The 24,016-nt window shown below is 38.3% G+C and overlaps 1 pseudogene; it reads right to left on the bottom strand.

Moving 5' to 3' along the window:
* Positions 1–402: 402 nt before the first annotated feature.
* Positions 403–24,016, bottom strand: part of LOC141409586 (centriole and centriolar satellite protein OFD1-like) — a 47,480-nt pseudogene continuing 23,866 nt past the window's right edge.

Here is a 24,016-nt window from a genome sequence, read left to right as displayed (position 1 = left end):
TTCTTAGCATACTGCCCTTCCTTGACATTTGGAATCACCAGCTCCTCCCTCTGTGAGAAAGTAACCGTCACAACCATCAATTTAAACAACTTTTCCTGGCTTTCAGAAGGCAAAACAAATTTTAATTCTGATAACCTCAAATTCTGCTGTCATTCTGGACCTGACACACTCTTCCCACCAGAAACTGGAGTCAGAGTCTGCAGCTCCCTCCTGCTGGTATTGGAAAATGTGCCATGTGACCTCAATCTTCACTTGTGGCTAGTTCAGAGAGTGCTTGGCCACCAGCCCTTAATGATTTCCACTTTTACTTGTACATAAGATTTACCAAGATGTCTTTACAGTTTAAGATGTCACTATCTTCCCTTCTGTTTGCCTTTTCCAGAGACTATCTCAGAACACCTATCACTCTTGAAGATAAGCTACTGTGGATTTGGTCAGCTTTGGGTTGACATTTAGGAAAGCTGTGGCCTCAAAGGGGCTGTTCTTTTCTGCTGCAAATCTATGAGGCTGTACAATGACAATTAAGAGGAAGATGGCCCTGAACTCAGACACAGAACAGACCTGAAGGCAAGGGTCCCACAGTCCTCCCTCCCGTACACCAGCATAACCACCTAAAACAGTACCCAGCTGCCCAGGACCTTCATAGGTCAAAGTGACCTTCCTGTCTATGTGCCTGTTTTCAGCTATTTCCTCTTTCATGCAGAACCTTATGTACCCTCTGAGGCAGAGGAAATACTGTTCAAGTGCTACTACGGACAATCTGGTTCCATCACAGTAGAGCAATGGGTTGCATCTTCTCTCCCCAAGACAAAAAGAATGGAAAAGCCATGAGAACAATGTGCACAGCTGTGTGGTCAGGATACAAGTGGAGGGAGAGCATCCACATTCCCAGGCAGTAGCAGGGAACCAGAAGGTGGGGGTTTCTACAGAGTGATCAAGGAAGCTAAGAGATTCCCAGAGAACATCACCCTTCACAAGTGTAGGCCACTGGTTTGAAGACAAGTTGCCCTCATCTTGAGGTGGGAAATTAAAGAAAAATAAAATTAAAAAGAAAGATAAATAAGCTTTTCTGTATTAGGCTGACTTGTCCCAGAAGCAGCAGCAAGCACAGCCCAGACCCAGGACAAGTCTTAATAGTATTATCTAATGTGCTCTGGAGACGCTCTCAGCACTCCTTCAACATAGGGAGAAGAAAAACAAATTTTCCTTTGTTTTATATGAGTTTATAGTTCCTTAGTCACTGTAACTGGTAACTTCAAGTATTCTGTTTTATCTAAGAAATACAACAAAGGTCATGAGAAGTCTGAGCAGGCCTGAACTACAGCTGTGTAGGCATCATAGTGAAGGTTATGGAATAAACCAGTGCAAGGCTCCTTAGAGCAAAACCTAGATAACAGATACCTGGGTCGCATAGTGACAGTCATGTGCAATCCTGAATTATAAATCTGTAACAACTTAATTAACTGTCTTTGTCCTGCCTCTGTGTCCCTGCTTTCACACCACTGTAAGCTTGTTTCAAGCTAGCCCACCCCATTTTGTGAAGTATATATGAAAATCAAATGCTATCTTTGTTCTGTGCCCTGTCTTTGGACATTAGTCTGCTGGTCTGAGTGCACTTAATAATAAAGATGTTCTCCTGTATATGCCCAAGGTCTCTCTCTAGTTCTCCTGATTCCACAACAGTCCCAGTGAGAAGTCAAACAGTGACCATTCCTATTCCAGCCTCATTAGTAATTGCACAAAGGCAAAAATTATTGTCCAACTGTTAAAAAAATCATGAAATGAAGACAAATGTAATCAGAGACAACTCACCACCAGAAAAACAAGTCTCTAAATGCCTTCATCTTTCTGGCCTTACAGCTTTCTCTATTCAAGGAAGGGTGAGAACCCATCTCCTACTAGTCCCAGAGAAGTATAAAATAGTGCATCCAAAGAAAGTAACAAAATTTAGCCAGATGGAAAAAAATGAGAAATTAGGAAAAACAGCTTGAAATTCTCTTAAAAGGTTTAACTCTAGAGAAATGGAAAACAGAATTGAAGAAATGTTCCAAAAAGCATATACAATTAAAAAAATAAATCATAAGGAAAGAGGTTAGCTCTCTGGGAGATTCATCCCAGAGCTGCAGTATCCAAATAGCGTTTGAAATGTAAAGAGAAGACTGAAAACATGGAAGGAGGGACTTATAAAATAAATTACAAAAATTAGCCAGGTGTGGTGGCAGGCACCTGTAGTCCCAGCTGCTCATGAGAATGAGGCAGGAGAATTGCTTGAACACAGGAGGTGGAGGCAGCAGTGAGTTGAAATCACACAACTGCACTCCAGCCTGGGTGACAGAGCGAGACTCTGTCTCAAAACAATACATGAATGAATGAATGAATGAATGAATGAATGAATGAATGAATAAGTAAATAAAATAAGAGAGGTAGGATAAATTATTGAAAGATGGAATGAGGCAGGTTAAAATGTGGAATACAATATTATCAGGTTAAGGCCAGAAAAAGGCAAGTGTCCGGCAAACAACAACAACAGCGGCAATGATAAAACAAGTGAGGGAGGAAAAGACACAGAGTGAAGGAGAAAAAATGAGTAAACGAATGCAAATCATAAAGTTGTCAGCAGGAATAGAATATCTGTCCATGCCCATGCTCTGAAAATTCTTTATACTCTGAGGAACATCCTGACAAGATTTTAATGTAACAAATCACAGAGCAGCCAAACCCAGGAAATATCCAAGCTTCTTCTAGGATTCAAACGAAGACATGGTACCTTCTTAAGTATTCTCTCTATATTTAGGTTGGACTAGCTTAAACTGTTTCAAAAGAAAAAATCTTTTTTACAATAACTATCCTACTTTAGCCAAACAATACAATACAAAACAAAGTGAAACAAAAAACCTAGCCAGGACAGCCAAGACCAGGTGTGAACATCCACTGCACAAGGCAATAATGAAGCACCCTAATCCTCTGCTAGAGTAGAATCAGAGGAGGTGCAGTACAGAACTAGAGTTTTCAACCCTGCCATGTGGTAATACACCCTTCTCCTCCTAGCCAGGGAGGTACAAGTAAGGCGTATGGAGAAGCTGGAATCCGCATATTTAATTATCAGTAATTGGGAGTCCTGCCTTGGGTGTCAAAGGAAGTGAAGTAAGAAATGTGGAATTGTGCCTCTACTTGACAAGCACACCCTTTTGCCTGTTAAGGTGGTATCAGACAAAGCCAGCTACAAATGAACAATGGAACATCATAGTAAGGTCTAGAGTCTCCTAAGAGTCCCCCAAATGTCTAACATTCAAATAAAAATCTCTCGTCTTAGCATGAAATAGGAAGCCCTGCACATCAATGAAAAAAAATGATAAATATCAACACAGAAATGTCAGTGCTATTGTTACGGGATCACTGTGGTATTGATTTTTCTGGCTGGAAACCTCTGTGGCCATGGCACCTTTGCCTGAGTTCTTGTCCTGCATGCAGGAAGAATGAGGTGCACAGACAAGTGAAGGGTGAAAAAGAAGAAGAGTTATCTTTAGTGTTAAAAGAGCTCAGAGGAGTGGGTAGCTCCTCTCTATAGGGAGGTCCTCTGATGGAGCATTCAGTTCTCAGGAGGGAGGAGGCCCTGGAGAGGGTGGCTGCTCTCTGTAGGTCAGTTATTTGGATGTTTCTGCAGGTCTCTGAAGCTCTCTGGTGCAGCTACTGTTCTCATCAGAGACGGCACTCCTCTCTGCAGCTGGTCCTGCCATTGTCTCTAACTATCAGTAGGAAGGGTACTCCTTTCTGTAGCAGATTTGCTTTTTAGTCTCTTCATAAGTTCTCTCACAAAGCAGAAGTTTTTAAGTTAGATTTGATCCAGTTTATCAGTTTTCCATTTATGTTTTATACCTTTGGTATAAAATTTAAGAACTCTTTACTACACCTAAGAGGCTTGACTTTTCTTTGTTTCTCTTTTTCTAAAATGTTTCACAAAAAGTGTTATACTTTTATATTACATTCAAGTTTATAAACCATTTTGAATTAAGTTCTGTAGTGTGTGGTTTACGTTAAGTCTTCTTTTCCTTAACCTGTTGATGTCCACTTGCCCTAACACCATTTGTGGAAAGGCTATTTTTCCTCTACTGATTTTGTTTTCCAGTTTTGGGTCATATCACTTGGTCATATCCAGACCAGTATTGCTCTAGTCCTGGGCTTTCTCTTCTGCTTCATTTTTGTATGAATCTATTCCTATGCCAATACCAAACTGTCTTGATTGCTATAGCTGTGTCATAAGTCTTTGAAATGTTGTTGGTGAATTCTTCCCACTATATAATTCTTTTTCAAAATTGTTTTAGCTATCCTAGGGAGTAAGTTTGGTTTGTCTGCAAAAATTCTTGCTGAGATTTTGATAGGAGTTACATCAAATATATAGATTAAAGTGGGAAAAATTAACATGATATACTAAGTCTCCCCATAAATGAATAAAGTGTATCTACATTTATTTTTACACTTATTTCTTTCATGTCATTGGGCAATTTGCTGCAATTTTAAATCCACAACCTGAACAGTTTACCTCTCTACAAAAATTTAGTAATCTAGCATCTGGGCATTCAGCTGTGCAGAATGCTCAATCTGAAAAGAAATTAATGTAAAACAAATCAGATTGCTTCAAATGGAAAAGTTCTTTTATGGTGTTTGTACTCTTTTTGTTCTAACAATTCCAAAAAGCTTTATGTCAGTAAACAACAGGGTCAATATTTAAACACACACACACACACACACACACACACACACACACACACACACACACACACACAAACAGAACACACAGACAAGTTTTTCACGATCTTTTTCAGTCATATCAAAAAATTCCTGGGCATGCAGGCAGAAGACACAGTGAATATTTGTAATATTTCTCAGGGTGAGAATCAAGAGATAACAATGGGTACAATTGGGCACTCTGAAAATTGTATGTTTAGGTGTGTTTGCTTTTTTCTACATTTTATTACTATTACAAATATAAAGTCATTTTTTTACTGGAGAATTTTCTCAGATGGGAAAGAATACCTTTAGCATATTTGGAGGAGTAACGATTGATCTTAAAATAAGTTTGTTTTACACTGGAGTGACTTGTGCCAAGTTTACATATTGACAATGTGTACTGGTTTCATAGTGGAACTGGCAAAGAGCAATACTCACTTCTTCTTGCAGTAGTTTTTGCAGAGCTTGCCTGTGGTTTTCAAACTCCTCATGCTCGGTTACTATAGCATTTTCTGCCTTCTGCAGTTCTTTCTGAATGACCCCAACATCCAGAGATGGCTTAACTAGGCCTAAGAAGGTTAAAAGCAATAACTAGTTATTATCGACCTTAAGTTTTCTTTTTTTGAAGCAGAGTTTCTCTCTTGTTGGCCTGGCTGTAGTGCAATGGTGTGATCTTGGCTCACTGCAGCCTCTGCTTCAGGGGTTCCAACGATTCTCCTGCCTCCCAAGTAGCTGGGATTACAGGCATATGCCACAATGCCCGGCTAATTTTTGTATTTTTTAGTAGAGACAGGGTTCCACCATATTGGCCAGGCTGGTCTTGAAATTCTGACCTCAGGTGATCCATCCTCCTTGGACTCCCAAAGTGCTGGGATTACACGCATGAGCTACCACACCCAGCCCAACCTTAAGGTTTTTAAATTTCTTTTAACAAAAACAGTTAAAGGGGTTTTAAAGTGTTGTTGCTTTTCTTTGTAGTCATGCAATAAATATGATATTAATTCTATTAAATGAGCTCAGAGTAATTCTAGCACTTAAATTTCAAAACAAAAGAATTAATTGCAAGTTAATGCAAACTTTGGAGTCCTAGTTCAAGTAAAATAACTATTTCAAATCTTTAGATTAATCTGCAAGTCTGTTTCTCTCCTCTACCATGCACAGAAGGAGCTCTCTATGTTTTCTATTTGTTGATTATGGCCGCAAAATCCAATATGATTTGTGCTTTGTCAGCCACTGTTGGGATTCAGGCAGTAAGCAGACTGCTCCCACAGTCAAAGTCATCTAAGAACTGTTTAATAAAGGGCGACTCAGGGGTGGAGCAAGATGGCTGAATAGAAACAGCTCGTCTCCAGCACCAGCGCCAATGACACAGAAGACAGGTGATTTCTGCATTTTCAACTGAGGTACTGGGTTCATCTCACTAGGGAGTGCCAGACAATCAGTGTTGGTCAGCTGCTGCAGCCCGACCAGCGAGAGCTGAAGCAGGGCAAGGCATCGCCTCACCTGGGAAGCGCAAGGGGGAAGGGAATCCCTTTTCCTAGCCAGGGGAACAGAGACACACAACACCTGGAAAATCGGGTAACTCCCACCCCAATACTGCGCTTTACCAAGGGTCTTAGCATATGGGCACACGAGGAGATTATATCCCACACCTGGCTGGGAGGGTTTCACGCCCACGGAGCCTCCCTCATTGCTAGCACAGTAGTCTGCAATCTAATGGCAAAGCAGCAGTGAGGCTGGGGGAAGGCCGCCCGCCATTGCTGAGGCTTAATAGGTAAACAAAGCCACTGTGAAGCTCAAACTGGGTGGAGCTCACAGCAGCTCAAGGAGGCCTGCCTGTCTCTGTAGACTCCACCTCTGGGGACAGGGCACAGCTAAACAACAACGACAACAACAACGAAGTGGCAGAAACCTCTGCAGATGCAAACGACTCTGTCTGACAGCTTTGAAGAGAGTAGTGGATCTCCCAACACGGAGGTTGAGATCTGAGAACGGACAAACTGCCTGCTCAAGTGAGTAGCCTAACTGGGAGACATCCCCCACTAGGGGCAGACTGACACCCCACACCTCACACGGTGGAGTACACCCCTGAAAGAACGCTTCCAAAGCAAGAATCAGACAGGTACACTCGCTGTTCAGCAATATTCTATCTTCTGCAGCCTCTGCTGCTCATACCCAGGCAAACAGGGTCTGGAGTGGACCTCAAGCAATCTCCAACAGACCTACAGCTGAGGGTCCCGACTGTTAGAAGGAAAAGTAACAAACAGGAAGGACACCCACACCAAAACCCCATTAGTACATCACCATCATCAAAGACCAGAGGCAGATAAAGCCACAAAGATGGGGAAAAAACAGAAAAGCTGGAAATTCAAAACATAAGAGCACATCTGCCCCTCCAAAGGAACACAGCTCATCGCCAGCAACGGATCAAAGCTGGACAGAGAATGACTTTGACAAGATGAGAGAAGAAGGCTTTGATCCATCAAAATTCTCAGAGCTAAAGGAGGAATTATGTACCCAGTGCAAAGAAACTAAAAATCTTGAAAAAAGAGTGGAAGAATTGAAAACTAGAATAATTAATGGAGAGAAGGCCATAAACGAACTGACAGAGATGAAAACCGTGACACGAGAAATACGTGACAAATGCAGAAGCTTCAGTAACCGACTCGATCAACTGGAAGAAAGAATATCAGCGATTGAGGATCAAATGAATGAAATGAAGTGAGAAGGGAAATCTAAAGAAAAAAGAAGAAAAAGAAATGAACAAAGCCTGCAAGAAGTATGGGAATATGTAAAAAGACCAAATCTATGTCTGATTGGGGTGCCTAAAAGTGAGGGGGAAAATGGAATGAAGTTGGAAAACACTCTTCAGGATATCATCCAGGAGAACTTCCCCAACCTAGTAGGGCAGGCCAACATTCAAATTCAGGAAATACAGAGAATGCCACAAAGATACTGCTCGAGAAAAGCAACTCCAAGGCACATAATTGCCAGATTCACCAAAGTTGAAATGAAGGAAAAAATCTTAAGGGCAACCAGAGAGAAAGGTCGGGTTACCCACAAAGGGAAGCCCAGCAGACTAACAGCAGATCTCTCGGCAGAAACTCTCCAAGCCAGAAGACAGTGGGGACCAATATTCAACATTCTTAAAGAAAAGAATTTTAAACCCAGAATTTCATATCCAGCCAAACTAAGTTTCATAAGTGAAGGAGAAATAAAATCCTTTACAGATAAGCAAATGCTTAGAGATTTTGTCACCACCAGGCCTGCCCTACAAGAGACCCTGAAGAAAGCACTAAACATGGAAAGGAACAACCGGTACCAGCCACTGCAAAAACATGCCAAAATGTAAAGGCCATCGAGGCTAGGAAGAAACTGCATCAACTAACGAGCAAAATAACCAGTTAATATCATAATGGCAGGATCAAGTTCACACATAACAATATTAACCTTAAATGTAAATGGACTAAATGCTCCAATTAAAAGACACAGACTGGCAAACTGGATAAAGAGCCAAGACCCATCAGTTTGCTGTATTCAGGAGCCCCCATCTCACATGCAGAGACATACATAGGCTCAAAATAAAGGGATGGAGGAAGATCTACCAAGCAAATGGAGAACAAAAAAAAGCAGAGGTTGCAATACTAGTCTCTGATAAAACAGACTTTAAACCATCAAAGATCAAAAGAGACAAAGAAGGCCATTACATAATGGTAAAGGGATCAATTCAACAAGAAGTGCTAACTATATGCACCATATATATATATATATACCCCCAATACAGGAGCACCCAGATTCATAAAGCAAGTCCTTAGAGACTTACAAAGAGACTTAGACTGCCATACAATAATAATGGGAGACTTCAACACTCCACTGTCAACATTAGACAGATCAACGAGACAGAAAGTTAACAAGGATATCCAGGAATTGAACTCATCTCTGCAGCAAGCAGACCTAATAGACATCTACAGAACTCTCCACCCCAAATCAACAGAATATACATTCTTCTCAGCACCACATCACACTTATTCCAAAATTGACCACATAATTGGAAGTAAAGCACTCCTCAACAAATGTACAAGAACAGAAATTATAACAAACTGTCTCTCAGACCACAGTGCAATCAAACTGGAACTCAGGACTAAGCAACTCAATCAAAACTGCTCAACTACATGGAAACTGAATAACCTGCTCCTGAATGACTACTGGGTACATAACAAAATGAAGGCAGAAATAAAGATGTTCTTTGAAACCAGTGAGAACAAAGATACAACATACCAGAATCTCTGGGACACGTTTAAAGCAGTGTGTAGAGGGAAATTTATAGCACTAAATGCCCACAAGAGGAAGCTGGAAAGATCTAAAATTGACACTCTAACATCGCAATTAAAAGAACTAGAGAAGCAAGAGCAAACACATTGAAAAGCTTGCAGAAGGCAAGAAATAACTAAGATCAGAGCAGAACTGAAGGAGACAGAGACACAAAAAACCCTCCAAAAAAATCAATGAATCCAGGAGTTGGTTTTTTGAAAAGAGCAACAAAATTGACAGACCGCTAGCAAGACTAATAAAGAAGAAAAGAGAGAAGAATCAAATAGACGCAATAAAAAATGATAAAGGGGATATCACCACCAACCCCACAGAAATACAAACTACCATCAGTGAATACTATAAATACCTCTATGCAAATAAACTAGAAAATCTAGAAGAAATGGATAATTTCCTGGACACTTACACTCTCCCAAGACTAACCCAGGAAGAAGCTGAATCACTGAATAGACCAATAGCAGGCTCTGAAATTGAGGCAATAATTAATAGCCTAAGAACCAAAAAAAGTCCAGGACCAGATGGATTCACAGCTGAATTCTACCAGAGGTACAAGGAGGAGCTGGTACCATTCCTTCTGAAACTATTCCAAGCAATAGAAAAAGAGGGAATCCTCCCTAACTCATTTTATGAGGCCAACATCATCCTGATACCAAAGCCTGGCAAAGACACAATAAAAAAAGAGAATTTTAGACCAATATCCCTGATGAACATTGATGCAAAAATCCTCAATAAAATACTGGCAAACTGGATCCAGCAGCACATCAAAAAGCTTATGCACCATGATCAAGTGGGCTTTATCCCTGGGATGCAAGGCTGGTTCAATATACGCAAATCAATAAACATAATCCAACATATAAACAGAACCAAAGACAAAAACCACATGATTATCTCAGCAGATGCAGAAAAGGCCTTCGACAAAATTCAACAGCCCTTCATGCTAAAAACGCTCAATAAAGTCAGTATTGATGGAACGTATCTCAAAATCATAAGAGCTATTTATGACAAACCCACAGCCAATATCATACTGAATGGGCAAAAACTGGAAGCATTCCCTTGGAAAACTGGCACAAGACAGGGATGCCCTCTCTCATCACTCCTATTCAACATAGTGTTGGAAGTTGTGGCTAGGGCAATCTGTCAAGAGAAAGAAATAAAGGGCATTCAGTTAGGAAAAGAATAAGTCAAATTGTCCCTGTTTCCAGATGACATGATTGTACATTTAGAAAACCCCATTGTCTCAGCCCAAAATCTCCTTAAGCTGATAAGCAACTTCAGCAAAGTCTCAGGACACAAAATCAATGTGCAAAAATCACAAGCATTCTTATACACAAATAACAGACAAACAGAGAGCCAAATCATGAATGAACTTCCATTCACAATTGCTTCAAAAAGAATAAAATACCTAGGAATCCAACTTACAAGGGATGTAAAGATTGTGGTTTTATCAACACCACAATGAGATACCATCTCACACCAGTTAGAATGGCAATCATTAAAAAGTCAGGCAACAACAGGTGCTGGAGAGGATGTGGAGAAATAGGAACACTTTTACACGTTGGTGGGACTGTAAACTAGTTCAAGCATCGTGGAAAACCGTGTGGTGATTCCTCAAGGATCTAGAACTAGAAGTACCGTATTACCCAGCCATCCTATTATAAACCCAAAGGATTATAAAGCATGATGCTATGAAGACACATGCTCATGTATGTTTATTGTGGCACAATTCACAATAGCAAAGACTTGGAATCAACCCAAATGTCCATCAGTGACAGACTGGATTAAGAAAATGTGGCACATATACACCATGGAATACTATGCAGCTAAAAAAAGGATGAGTTTGTGTCCTTTGTATGGACATGGATGCAGCTGGAAACCATCATTCTCAGCAAACTATAGCAAGAACAGAAAACAAAACACCGCATGTTCTTACTCATAGGTGGGAACTGAACAATGAGATGACTTGGACTGGGGAAGGGGAACATCACACACTGGGGCCTATTATGGGGAGGGGAGACGGGGGAGGGATTGCATTGGGGTTGTATCTGATGTAAATCACGAGTTGATGGTTGCTGACGAGTTGATGGGTGCAGCACACCAACATGGCACAAGTATACATATGTAACAAACCTGCACTTTATGCACATGTACCCTAGAACTTAAAGTATAATAATAATAATAATAAATACAAATAACAGAAAAATAAAAAAACATGTATATGACAAGTTCAATAGCATACTAGATGCTCTCATTTCCCCATTAATTTTAAAGTAATTGCAGGAGCAAAAGCCATGTCCATTGTGCATGTCTGAACTGCCTCAAGAAAGATCCAATTACAAACTCACATGTTTTCAACATACATATCTTGCATATTTAATTCATGCAAACTTCCAAAATAAAACATGTTTCTGGTTTTGTTAAATCCACGATAAGTTTCAGTTGAACTAGAATTTTCAAATATATTAGCACTATTTTGGGGTATTTTTCTTTTGTTGTTATTGTTTACATTTTGTAGGTGCATATATATAATATTTGATGTTATGGATATGTAATTCATTTGTACATTTGAAGATAAGTATGTTTATTGAGCACATGAGAGTAGAATACCAATATGTTTAACAAAATAGCATATACCATAAATCCTATGACTCCTATATAACATTTTTCAATCCAGATGTATAACACCCCACAGTGTGTAATGGAGCAACTTTATTTGATCTAATATTATTTTCTTGATCTCTAAAAAGAATGTGATATATTTTGACTTTGTACATAGACTAAAATATATTTTTAGTACTAGTTTTCTGTACTACTGAATTTTAAGTCTTTGTCCAGGACTTTGGCACATAAATATTAAAATTATATAGTATATATGAGTAAGAGACACAAAAGAGGTACTTCATGTTTAAAAGCTCACATAGAAAAAAGTAGAAAATGTATCCTAGCTTTAAATATATGCATATTAAATATTTATATATAAAAATAAAAAAAAAATGGTGACATTCAGCGTACTCACAAAGGATGTTGAAGTTCCCTGGGATAGTAACAGGGCCACTCTGTTAGCTCGACTTGGGCATGGAGGGTCAGATGAGGTAGGAATTTTCAGCACTGCAGAGAGACAGGTGGTATGGAGCAGTGGGAAGAGGTCATCACAGGCATTATGACTTTACCTGGCTGTGAGGTGCAGAGGCCGGTCTTGGCCACTGTTTGTAGAGGCTGATGTCCCCAGTGGCCCAACACAATCAGCAGGTAGAGGCAAGGGATACCTTGATAGCACCTAGAGGCATATTTGTAGAGTTAATCCAAGAATCTCAATATTATAAATCTTCCAAATTTTACCCTCCTGTTACAAGTACAAAGCATAGTTTTATAATATTGATCTAATAAGAATTACTAAAACACGCAAATCAGAAACAAAAAGACATAAGGTTTAGGAGATGCAAGTTTCCATTTCTACTCTCTTCCAGTTGTCATTTATGTAATTTATTTTGTGACAGAAGCTCCAGTGTCTCTCTTTTAGTAGTGAATAATCATTCATCTCTTTAATCTTTTCATTCTGCATATGGTCTGGTTTTGTTACTGCCAAGGACTGGGAATTGACAGGCTCTAACTCAACCTGAAATTAAGAAAGGATAATTTACATTTGAATGACGACTTTATAGTGCTGCAAAAGTGAAGGCTTGGAGGCTCCTTTAAGCAGTGTCATGATTTAATTGAGGTTACTAAACAGATGTCTGAATCTCTGCAGTAAGACCCTAACTACTCTAATGTAAATTATCTTCTGCCTTAGAGTTGGGGTAGAGGATATTTTACATACCATATCATATGAAGGAAGTCATTCTAAGATTACTGCCCCATTTTCCAGAGACAACCAAGAACCCAACAACAATCACAAGTCATTGCAATATCTGCTCTTTAAATATAAAAAGGTAAGATAAAAGTGGCCAGGCATGGTAACTAACACCTGTAATCCCCGCATTTTGAGAGGCTGCGGCAGGAGAATTGCTTGAGCTCAGGAGTTAGAGACTAGCCTGGGCAACATGGTAAAACCCCATCTCTGCCAAAAAATATAGCTGGATGTGGTGGCTCTTGCCTGTAATTCTAGCACTTGGGAAGACAGGGGCAGGTGAATCAATTAAGGTCAGATATTTGAGAGCAGCCTGCCAACATAATGAAATCCCATCTTTACTAAAAATACAAAAGTTAGCCAGGCATGGTTGCAGCTGTGATCCCAGCTACTTGGAAAGCTGAAGCAAGAGAATTTCTTGAAACCAGAAGGTAGAATTTGCAGTGAGCTGAGATCATGCCATTACACTCCAGCCAGCCTGGGTGACACAATTAGACTGTCTTGGGGGGGGGAAAAAACCAAAACACAAAAATTGCCAGGCATGGTGACATAAGGCTGTAATCCCAGCTACTTGGGAGACTGAGACACAAGAATTACTTGAACCCAGGAGGTGAAAGTTGCAGGGAGCCGAGATCATGCTGGTGCACTCCGGCCTGGGTGACAGAATAAGACTCTTCCTCAGGGGAAAAAAAAAAGTTTTGACTTGTTATGAAGTGCTTCCATTTTGTTAGTATAGTGTATCTCATAGTTGATCGTGAAAGCCTGCAAAGTTCTTACATAAGTAAAAGTTGCAAAAATAAGTTTATATACAAAATATGTTGTAAGTACCTAAAGTTCTGGCTTCATCCTTCAGACAGTGAGCACACAAATGAAAAGTAAAGAAGCAATGGTATGTGAAACATGCATGTCATTTTGTTTCAATCTGTGAGATAACAATGTAATTACAGAAATGTTTACCTGTGACTGATGGAAGGAGTGAACAGGCTGATGTAGGAACTAATAGTATTGGCCACATGCTATGAACTAGGCATGTAAGTTAGCTCACTGAATTCCTTCAACAACCCTATAATGTGGAAAATATTCTAGAATTTAAAGCTCAGGAACCTGTATTATCAGAACCTGCTGAAAGACACACAAGCAATTGGACACACAGACAGTATTCAAGCAGGATGCCAGGATCCAAAGCACTATCTACAATTTCCTGTGTGAGAGTGATTGAAATGAAGAACTACTGAGTTAACTTCAGCCATCTCCCTCTACTGAGTTAAGTCCAGTCATCACTCTCTTAGCCATATAAATGATAATTCAAACATCTCAAAAGGAAGATTCAGGATAAATTGTGTATGACTAAAATTTCATATATTGCTTAAAATTTATTTTTTAGAACAATGTGTTTAACAATTATCTCATGTTGTTTCATGTGACTTACAGATTGATTGAGTTCCACCATTTTTGAATTAATAGCTATGAGCTCCACTTGCAAATGAACAGCTTTTCCTGAAAGAAAAACACAGTTAAACACTATGTTTTCTTAGTGAATAAAAAAAAATTAATATTCATGGCCTGTATGTCAGACCTAATAACCATTATTTTATAATTCAAAATAGCATATGTAGGGGCCAAAACTTTTGCAGGCAAGTAAGAAATAAACCTTGTTACTCAACAGGGTTTGTAAAGCTCTAACTGTCATGTATGCATTAAAATTCCACCTGCTATACATGCTAACCAGAATTTCTCCATCTTCCCAGAGCATGCCACCCTAATACCCATAGCTTTTAACTTCCTTGGAGACAAAGATCTGTTACTCTAGTGTAACAGATAATACTGTTATTGTATTGTAGTTATTTTTTTATTTTCACTCCTTCTAACACCAGTCTATGTAGATATATCATATGAACATAATTTGTTATATACATGATGTGATTAATCCCAAAAATCTATCTGAAATTTCTACCAAAACCCCATATCTTATTACACACAATTTCTGAGAAATATGCTGAAATGTAAAATAACTGAAGAAAAATGAATTACTCAACTTCCATACTCTCAGGCCAATGTATACAAGAGTTCATGAAGTTATATAGCAAGTAAAAAATTGCAAAAAATATAAAGTATAAATATAAAAATATATTAGAGGCCAACAAAACAGAAAACTAGGTCACATGGGAAAGAGAAGTTAAAATTTTCCATATGTGAAGAATAAGGTATCTCATGATTATGACTAATATGTACCAGTCTGCAATAACTTGCTGCCAACTTTCTAACAATTATATATTTATGAAAATATATTGAAATAAATTAGACTAAAATATCCATGATCAATCACTGGCCTTTGTGAATATACAAAATATTAAACATGAAGGTCTTTCAAAAGGCTGTGAAGACAATGGGTTTTTTAAATTTTATATAATTAAAATTACAAAAAAGTGTAATTTTATAAGAACAATGCAGTATATCTTTTAGGATATAGAACAGACCCAACTTGGAAGCTAATAAACTACAGCAGAACTGAAAAATACAGCTTCATTCCCTGCCCAATCATCACTTTTATTCTTCTTTTCATCTTCAATTAGTTGATTAATTCTAATGACGTGGTCCTCCTTTAGTTCAAGTGGATACTAATATAAGTTTCTCAGTTATCTTTCCGGAAAAGCCATTGTAGCTTATCTTTGTCAAAGGTGTACCTGAGCGCACTGAACATGTCATTGTGTAAACTTCAAAGCCTTTCAATACTAAAGACAAGGATATGACTTCTGAACATAAAATGTCCAGTAAAACCCTGCCTGCATCCTATAAAGCTAAATCACACAAAATGAAGGGTCGTGTTGTCACAAGGTTACTGAAAGCATCACTTTTCAGTTGGTATCAACTGACACAAGGAGCAAATAAAATAAATTTACCCAGCCCATAACAGACTTAATCCCAAAAGATAATTAGACAACCATTTCCAATCCACCTGTTCTATCTGCCCACACACAATAAACATTAGAACATTTGTGCCCAGGGACTAAGAACAGTCCAGACAGACAAGTACCAATTATTATATTTGGATTAGCAATACCCAAAGGCATATTTTCACAGTTTCACTTTTCTTACCCAGCTGTTAGAAGGTGCCCTTTTGGCTCCAAAAGGAAAGGGAAACACTCCTCCGATGAATAACTTTTAAACTCCAACACTTGCCAAAAATCATATGAGGATTCCTAAAGCCAGACAGACACTATGCAGGCTGAGGAAGCTGTCACAATGATAGCAAATAGTTTACTAGCTCCATAACTATATAAAATTAACATATGTACTTTAATTTATTTATTCTTAAAAATTCAATCACTACAGTTAACTTCTATGTTAGCTGTTTTAGTACAGGAATCGACATAGAAGGTATGGGTAAAATACATCATTTCAAAATTGATGCAAGAGCTGCTGTATATTTTAGAAATAGAATTTGTTTAGAGAATAACCTCAGGAAAACTTCACAAGTATTATGTAAGATAATGTCAATGACAAATTAGGAAGAAGGCAATAAACAGAGGCCAAATAAATCCCCAGAGGAACTGAAGTTGAGTTGTTTCATAGTTCATTTTAGTTTCTTTCTTTTGATTCCAGGTTTGCAGAATCATGAAGGAATAAAAGCCACATGTTTACTGACAAATACTATGACCACTAAGTATAATGTATGTATTGTTAAATATTCCTAACTTTGTGGCAGTATAAGTGGAGTAGAGGAAAACATCACTAAATGTGATTGTAATTCAAATTGTACAGCTTATCATGTATGCAAATTGAGCAAGTCACAAGGTGCCCTGAAAATTAAAGCAAATCAAGTCCCTAATAAATGTTACAGAACCTATGAGTAAGAATAGTGGAGGATGTCCTTTTCAATACCTTCTTTTAAAAACTACCCTAACTCAAATGCAGAAAAGTATTGGCTATTGATAAATTTCAAACACTAAAATTTGCATAGGATGTTAATCATAGACATGTGATTTTTCAGTTTTTGTTATGTTTCTGCCAACTTAATGTAAACATAGTACTTCTTTAAAAGTGCCAAACAATTACTTTAGCAGTTCATTCTTGAACTTTTTGTCATAGGTCTCCTCAAGACTCTTTAGATTCTGCTCCCGTCTCCTAAGTGCCTCAATCACGCTTCTGTGTTTTTCTTCCTGGAGCTTCTGCGTCCTGAAATTAGCAAAAATATTAAAATTAAATAAACTACAATAGCTGATGTAACAAATTTATGAAAATCATCAAGTGTTTTTAATTTAACAGACCAGCACTGTTACATGATTATTACTACTGGGAAGCAAAAGGAAAGAGCCGGAAGTCTTCAGTGTAATTTATGGATGGATCTAATTACAGTGCATGGAAGCAACCAAAACCAGGAGGCTGTGATATCTGACTGAGGGGAGTGTGAGAGACTCAAAATAGAGATGGTTTCACATAGAAGATAATTAACACGTAAACAATGGTTGCAGGTGATAAATGGCTAAAATCATTTCTGGGATGAAAGAATAATCCTATTAGTTACAAAGTGACAAAAGTGTAGTTACGTACTTGATTTTTTATAACAATGTTTCTAACTGCAGGATGCAATTAATTAGCCCAACAATATTTAAGTTAGAATATTTGTTTTTGTCATTTAATAATGTATCAGATGTAGCAAAGTGTGGTTGCCTGCAATTATAATCCCAGCTTTTCAGAAGGCTGAGGTAGGGGGATCACCTGAACCCAGGATATTCAGACCAGCATGAACAGCAAAGCAAGACCTTGTCTCTTAAAACAAAAACAAACATAAAGAAACAAACAAAAACTCCTACAAAACAAAAACTATTGTCTGAATATTTAAAAAGTACCAAAATAGAGGGCAAAAAATAAATGGATCAATCTGGGCTTCCAAATAAGAATAGAATGGTCTTCATAATGAGACTTCAGATCCATCATAGTACCAGTTACCAAGCCAGGGAGGTGGGTTCACAGGTACTGAAATTCAGCCATCCTGAGAAGTGCTATAAAACACTGACCAGTCTAAGAACAGTTCAAGGTTCTAGGTATTAGCTCCCTCTGTTGGTAATCTGGAAAGCCATGGAAAAGTAAAGTACATTTATTCAGTTTATATGCTGAGAGACAGGAAACAGGAGTAGAGAAAATGCAGGTAAGTAAGTAATGAACTCTCTCTGCCCAAATGTTGTTCCTTTTTTCCCATGTTTCTTGATCAATTCAACTTTTTCATTATTGCCCAAAAGAGAGTAATGTAGGCAGAGAGTTGCAATCAAACAAATCAAACCTATAAAAGTTAGAAAACAACATTAAAAAACATGGAGAAAATTTCCTTAATGAACTAAGGTTCCTGAAGTATCTATGGGTGTGATTAACAGCATATTTCCAATGGAAAAGAAGGCTTATTGCACAAATTATAGACAGGTGAGCTTGCTATCAATCCCAGGTAAGATCCAAAGGATGAAACTTTTGTGAGTATTTAGAAAAGTGAATACACAAGAGAAATAGTTTCATCCAGTGAAAGTAAAATCAGACCACTATACTTAGTTTTTGCAGCACAGGGCTGGTAAAAGGTACAGGCCTGGATATATGGAATTCAGTTACTATACATAAACACACAAAACTATCAGACCTCAAGGACTGAAGTTAGCTGCAAAACATAAGATCTCGTCAAGTATTTTTAGTCTCTCCAAATTATCTGTCTGGTCTTCCTATTGCCTGGTTATACCATCTCATTCTGCTTTTCATCTTAACATTTAATATTTCAAAAGCAAATCTCTAGTGTTTGTTCCTCTTAACTTGCACTTTCTAATGCTAGGTGATATCACGTTTATAAACAAGAACACTATGTGGCAATAAGCATTGGAATATTTATACATATTTAGTAATTCTTTTCAATCTGGTTCTGAATATCCAAAATAAGCATGCATTACTTACAGTTCAACAGCTTCAACTCTGTTCAGCTCTGCTTTTTTTTCTCTTAGTAAATCCATATCTTTTAGTACAAGTTGCCTTTCAGCATAAATTTCTTTTGTTTCAATTTGTATAGAAAAGAATTAATTTTTAGCAAGCAGGCTAATGAAAGCAACACCAATTTAAATAAATAAACTGCTTCCTAAATTCCAAAAAGCAAAGTACAGATATTGAGGATAACAATTTCACCTTTAAGAGAATTCAACTGGCCTGGTTGCAGTGGCTCACACTTGTAATCCCAGCACTTTGGGAAGACAAGGTAGGCAGATAACCTGAGGTCAGGAGTTCAAGAACAGCCTGGCCAACATGGTGAAATCACATCTCTAATAAAAATACAAAAATTAGTTTTTTGGACATAGTGGTGGGCACCTGTAATCCCTGCTACTTGAAAGGCTGAGGCAGGATCATCACTTGAACCTAGGAGGTGGAGGTTGTGGTGAGCTGAGATGTTGCCACTGCACTTCAGCCTGGGTGACTGAGTAAGACTCCATCTCAAAAAAAAAAAATGGCTTTGAGCTGGAATTTTTATAACCTTTTTAGAGGCAAGGTTTCGATTTTATTCAACTAGATACTCTAGCTGTGCAAAAATTGACTTTCTCAATTATTGTTAAAGTGCATTTCCAAATATTCATTACATCCCTTATGTAATGTATGCTACTTAGTACTTTAACATCTCTCAGGGTTTATCTGAAAAAAAGAATTTTTTTAGGCAAAGTCCTGATCAGTTGCCCAGGCTGGAGTGCACTGGTATGATCTCAGCTTGCTGCAACTTCTGCCTTTTGGGTTCAAGGGATCCTGCTGAATAGCTGGGACTACAGGCATATACCACCAAGTCCGGGGATATTTTCATTTTTTGTAGAGATGGGATTTTTCCATGCTTCTCAGACTGGTCTTGAAACTCTGGATTCAACTGATATGCCTCCATGGCCTCTCAAAGTGCTGAGACCACAGGCATGAGCTATCACTCCTGGCCTCCTTACCTAAAATTTTGTAAATTCTTCAGGAAGGAAAATTAATCCAAGTGTACACTCAGAAATAAAGCTGCAAAAGAATAAAATCCCCATGTTTTTTAGTGCCGATGCTGTCTGAATGTTTCGGTTTATTCATGTATCATTCTGACTCAGAGTTAGCAAGCTCATATGAATGCCTAAACAAATGGGCCATCCTTCCATTTATGTCTTCACGGTGCAAGAATTTACTATCAATCACATGTTAAGCAGCATACTGTGAACTGTATGTAAAAGGTAGATAAATACAGTCATCGTCTCTAAATACCTCACAATATATTTAGGAAGAAACAATCACAATAAGATATGATGATTTTATAACTAAGGTAAATAAAGACTGCACACTGGAATGAGGCCTAAATGGGTTGCTCACTGGGAGTCAGGGAAGGCATCACCGGGGTGACATCCAAGCTGTGGCTTGAAAGGCAGTATGGTTTCACTGGGGAGAAAAGAAGATTGACATTCCAGGTGAGGGAATACAGACATGACGCTTTTTATGAGAATGGCAATCTTCCTCAAAGCCTTCAGATACTCTGAGTTAAATAAATAGGAATCTGGTAAGTCACCTATCTTGTTGATGAAGTTATTCATCTCAACACAATCCAATCAGCGCAAAGATCGGTGCTTTCAAAATTCATATTTATAGCTGAAGCAAGCCGAATTCCCAGAAATGCTATACAAAATTTTAGAATGGGTGCCCTTAGCATTAAAATACTTAGGTCTCATTAAGAAGACCCGAGCAAGTGTGGATGCTAGGGGGAAGCCTTCCTACTTTTAATATCTGGCAGCAGCAGTTCTGGATGTAGGTTGAATGTACTGTAAATCCAGTCTGGTTTAAGACACACCCATGGAAAAAATATATGATATTTTACAGAAATAGATCCAATCCCACTTGACAACACCAACTCCCTGCCACTCCTCATCTTCACCATCCCTTGTCCAGCTACTTTCCCAGTGACTAGATCAAACAACCACATGGATGACCCTTGCAGCCCTGGTGACTCCTTCACCACAGGGAATTTCATCCTTCCTTATTTCCATGGCTTCATCCAATGGCAGCAAACTGCGCTTGGTTTCCAGGTTGCACCTGAAACCTCATCCTGCAATTCTGTACTCTTGGACCATCCTTATTCTGCCACATTTCCACCTGCCACATTGGCAGGTTATCTCTCCAGATCTAGTCCTTGGTTACTGAGACTGTCACTGAACCCTCCATTTCCCCTTAGATTAGCAGTCACCTGCCCTATCTTCTGATTCCCTTCACTACCCAAGAGAGTATCAGAATCTTCAATTAAGTAGGCTGCCTTTGTTAAATAAAATAAATTATGCTCTGCAAACTTCACTCCCCAAGCACATCCATCCTTCCACCATCACTGAAAGGGGCAGAAGAGAGAGAGACTTAAAATTCCTCCCCAGAGTTAGAATCGAAAACTCACCTACAAGCACATGGTTTGGTCTGTCAATTCCAGGCTCCCCCAACCACAGGTAAGCCCTCAATACAAGTGTTTAGTCCTCTTTGCTTTAAAAAGATATTCTTCCCTCAGCCACATGAGCTACTCTGCATCTCCAAGCTGCTGCTAAAACCCATGATCTAACCCTCAAATCTGCCTGAGAAGATGGAGCTTATTTAGGGTGTGTTTCTCATAATCCCAACTTGACTGTTCACCTTTGCAATTTTTTGCCTTTCCACTAGTCTCAGAGAAAGAAAATCTGTGTATCCTTTTCAAGGCTCATTCTTCCTTCTATCTGCACTCTTGGCCCCGGTCCCTTTTACTATTCTGGATCCTTGTTTCAACAATTGTACCATCTCATTCCTGGATCTTAAGCCAACCTACTTATAGCTGCAGAAAATAGCCACACAATAGTTGTAAATATCACCTCTTGGTGCTTTTGAATTCTCTCATTGATACTCTTTTTCTGAAGAGTGAGGGCTTCAGATTTTTCTTGACAGGCTTTCTCAATATCATTTTGAAACACAGCTGATTCCTTCTCATACTTTCTTTTTGCTTTCATTTTAATTTTTGCTCTCTCAGCATCTTTACAAAACTTCAACTGCAAATTGATCACAAAAATTTAAAAATTCCAAGTATCATACTATAAGGACAGTAATAAATTCTCTCTTTCCAGCTAGGTTCAACATTAATGCTCTGTCCAAATATGTTACATTTATTTTATTTTTAGTTGTATCTCATCCACTGTATTTGTAAGACTTATTCAAAAGGCATAAACAAATGTCATCGGAAATAAAAATAATATGCACAGCAGTAGAGTATCCCATTTTTTATTAAAATGTCTAGATATTTTTTGATATACCTAAGATTCAGGCTTTAGAAGACAAACAGAAACATCCCTCTTGTTAACAGTAACAAGATAAAGCTTACCTTTTGACACATTTCTGCCCAAAATTTGTCTTCTATTTCTTTTATTCATTTAGATTTATTTCTAAAGACTCACACTTGATATACTGAGGGTAATCATCAGTAAACTGATCATCAGTAAGCTGAAGCTTCTGAGCTATTAAAAAATAGCATGCCAAATTAGGACATAGAAACATGGACAGATGTGTAAGAGGACAGACCTCTGCTTCAAAAGTAAAGCATATATATAGGGTAAAGCACGGGTGATTGCAATTTACATAGAAATACACAAAAAAAGTAAGATGAAGGAAAGGATGGACAGATAAAAATGATGAAGCAAGTATAATACAAATGTAATAGTGGAATCTAAGTGGTAGGTATACAAGGGTTCACTATAATTGTTTCAACTTTTCTGTATGTTTAAATATGTTCATAATAAATTGTTGAAGGAAAAAGAAATCCAACAGTATAGTTTAAGTCAAAAAATACTGGAGTCTCTTCCTACTTGCTAAGTGTTAAGGAAGAGAGCTCTTTATTGGACTTTGGTTAAAGCTGAATTCAGATTCAAAATAATACCTTTAGAAAAATCAAAGATCATGTACTTCAACTCCCTCACTTTACAAATAAAGAATAAATACCAATATAGCTGAATAAGTGACTACATAACAGTATAACCATGACTCTTTCTTCCATTAGTCCAGTGGCCCTCAGCCCAACTATGGATCAAAATCAACCACACAGCAGAGTGCAAATCTGAACTCAGAGTACAATCTTGACCGTGTATAACACACCCCAAAAAAGTATGAACAGGTGGGGAAAGGCTGGCAAAAGTAGATTATAACATTGATAGTGTTTGTTTCTGGTAGACATGACTTTAGACATGTTTTTCCACCTAATTTTCTGTATTTCCTAAACGCTGTCCCTCCAGCCACATGACACCATTGATACTTGTTTTTCTGTTTTGTTTTGTTTTTTTGAGACGGAGTCTTGGTCTGTCGCCCAGGCTGGGGTGCAGTGGCACAATCACGGCTTACTACAACCTCCGCCTCCTGGGTTCACGCCCTTCTGTCTCAGCCTCCCGAGTAGCTGGGACTACAGGCGCTCACCACTACACCCGGCTAATTTTTTGTATTCTTTAGTAGAGACGGGGTTTCACTGTGTTAGCCAGGATGGTCTTGATCTCCTGACCTCATGATCTGCCTGCCTCGGCCTCCCAAAGTGCTGGGATTACAGGCGTGAGCCACCGCGCCCAGCCTACACCATTGATACTTCAAAGGTGACGTATCTGAACTGAGATGTGCTTTAAATCTAAAACACACATGCGACTTCAAAGACATAGTGCAAAAAATAAATGTGAAATACCTCATTAGTGTTTTTATATTGAATACATATTGAAATAATATTTTTGATATATTGTGTTAAATATATTACTAAAGTAAATTTCACCTGTGACTTTTCACTGTTTTCAACATGGCTACAAGAAAACTTAAGGTTATATATGTGGCTCACAAATTTGACAGCACTGCTTGATAATTAGCAAGTAATATGTTTCTAATGGAATTAAACCTATAGTTAATTAAAGGCATAGCCATATAATCATTTTACAAATTATGAACTTATCTTCTTATATGGTGCTGTTACTATTTAAGAGTAAGGAAGGCCAGGAAATCCATTCATCACATCATTTGAAACAGCTGTTTCCAATCTCTACTGAGCACAAAACTGAAGGACAGGATTGTATTATAGACCGGCTGAAGAGTACAGAAAGCTCTTAGATCACGAAT

Source organism: Macaca fascicularis, chromosome Y (assembly GCF_037993035.2).
Source record: "Macaca fascicularis isolate 582-1 chromosome Y, T2T-MFA8v1.1".
Taxonomy (NCBI): domain Eukaryota; kingdom Metazoa; phylum Chordata; class Mammalia; order Primates; family Cercopithecidae; genus Macaca; species Macaca fascicularis.
The sequence above is the reverse complement of the archived record's forward strand: the minus strand, read 5'-3'. Positions and strand labels throughout refer to the sequence as shown.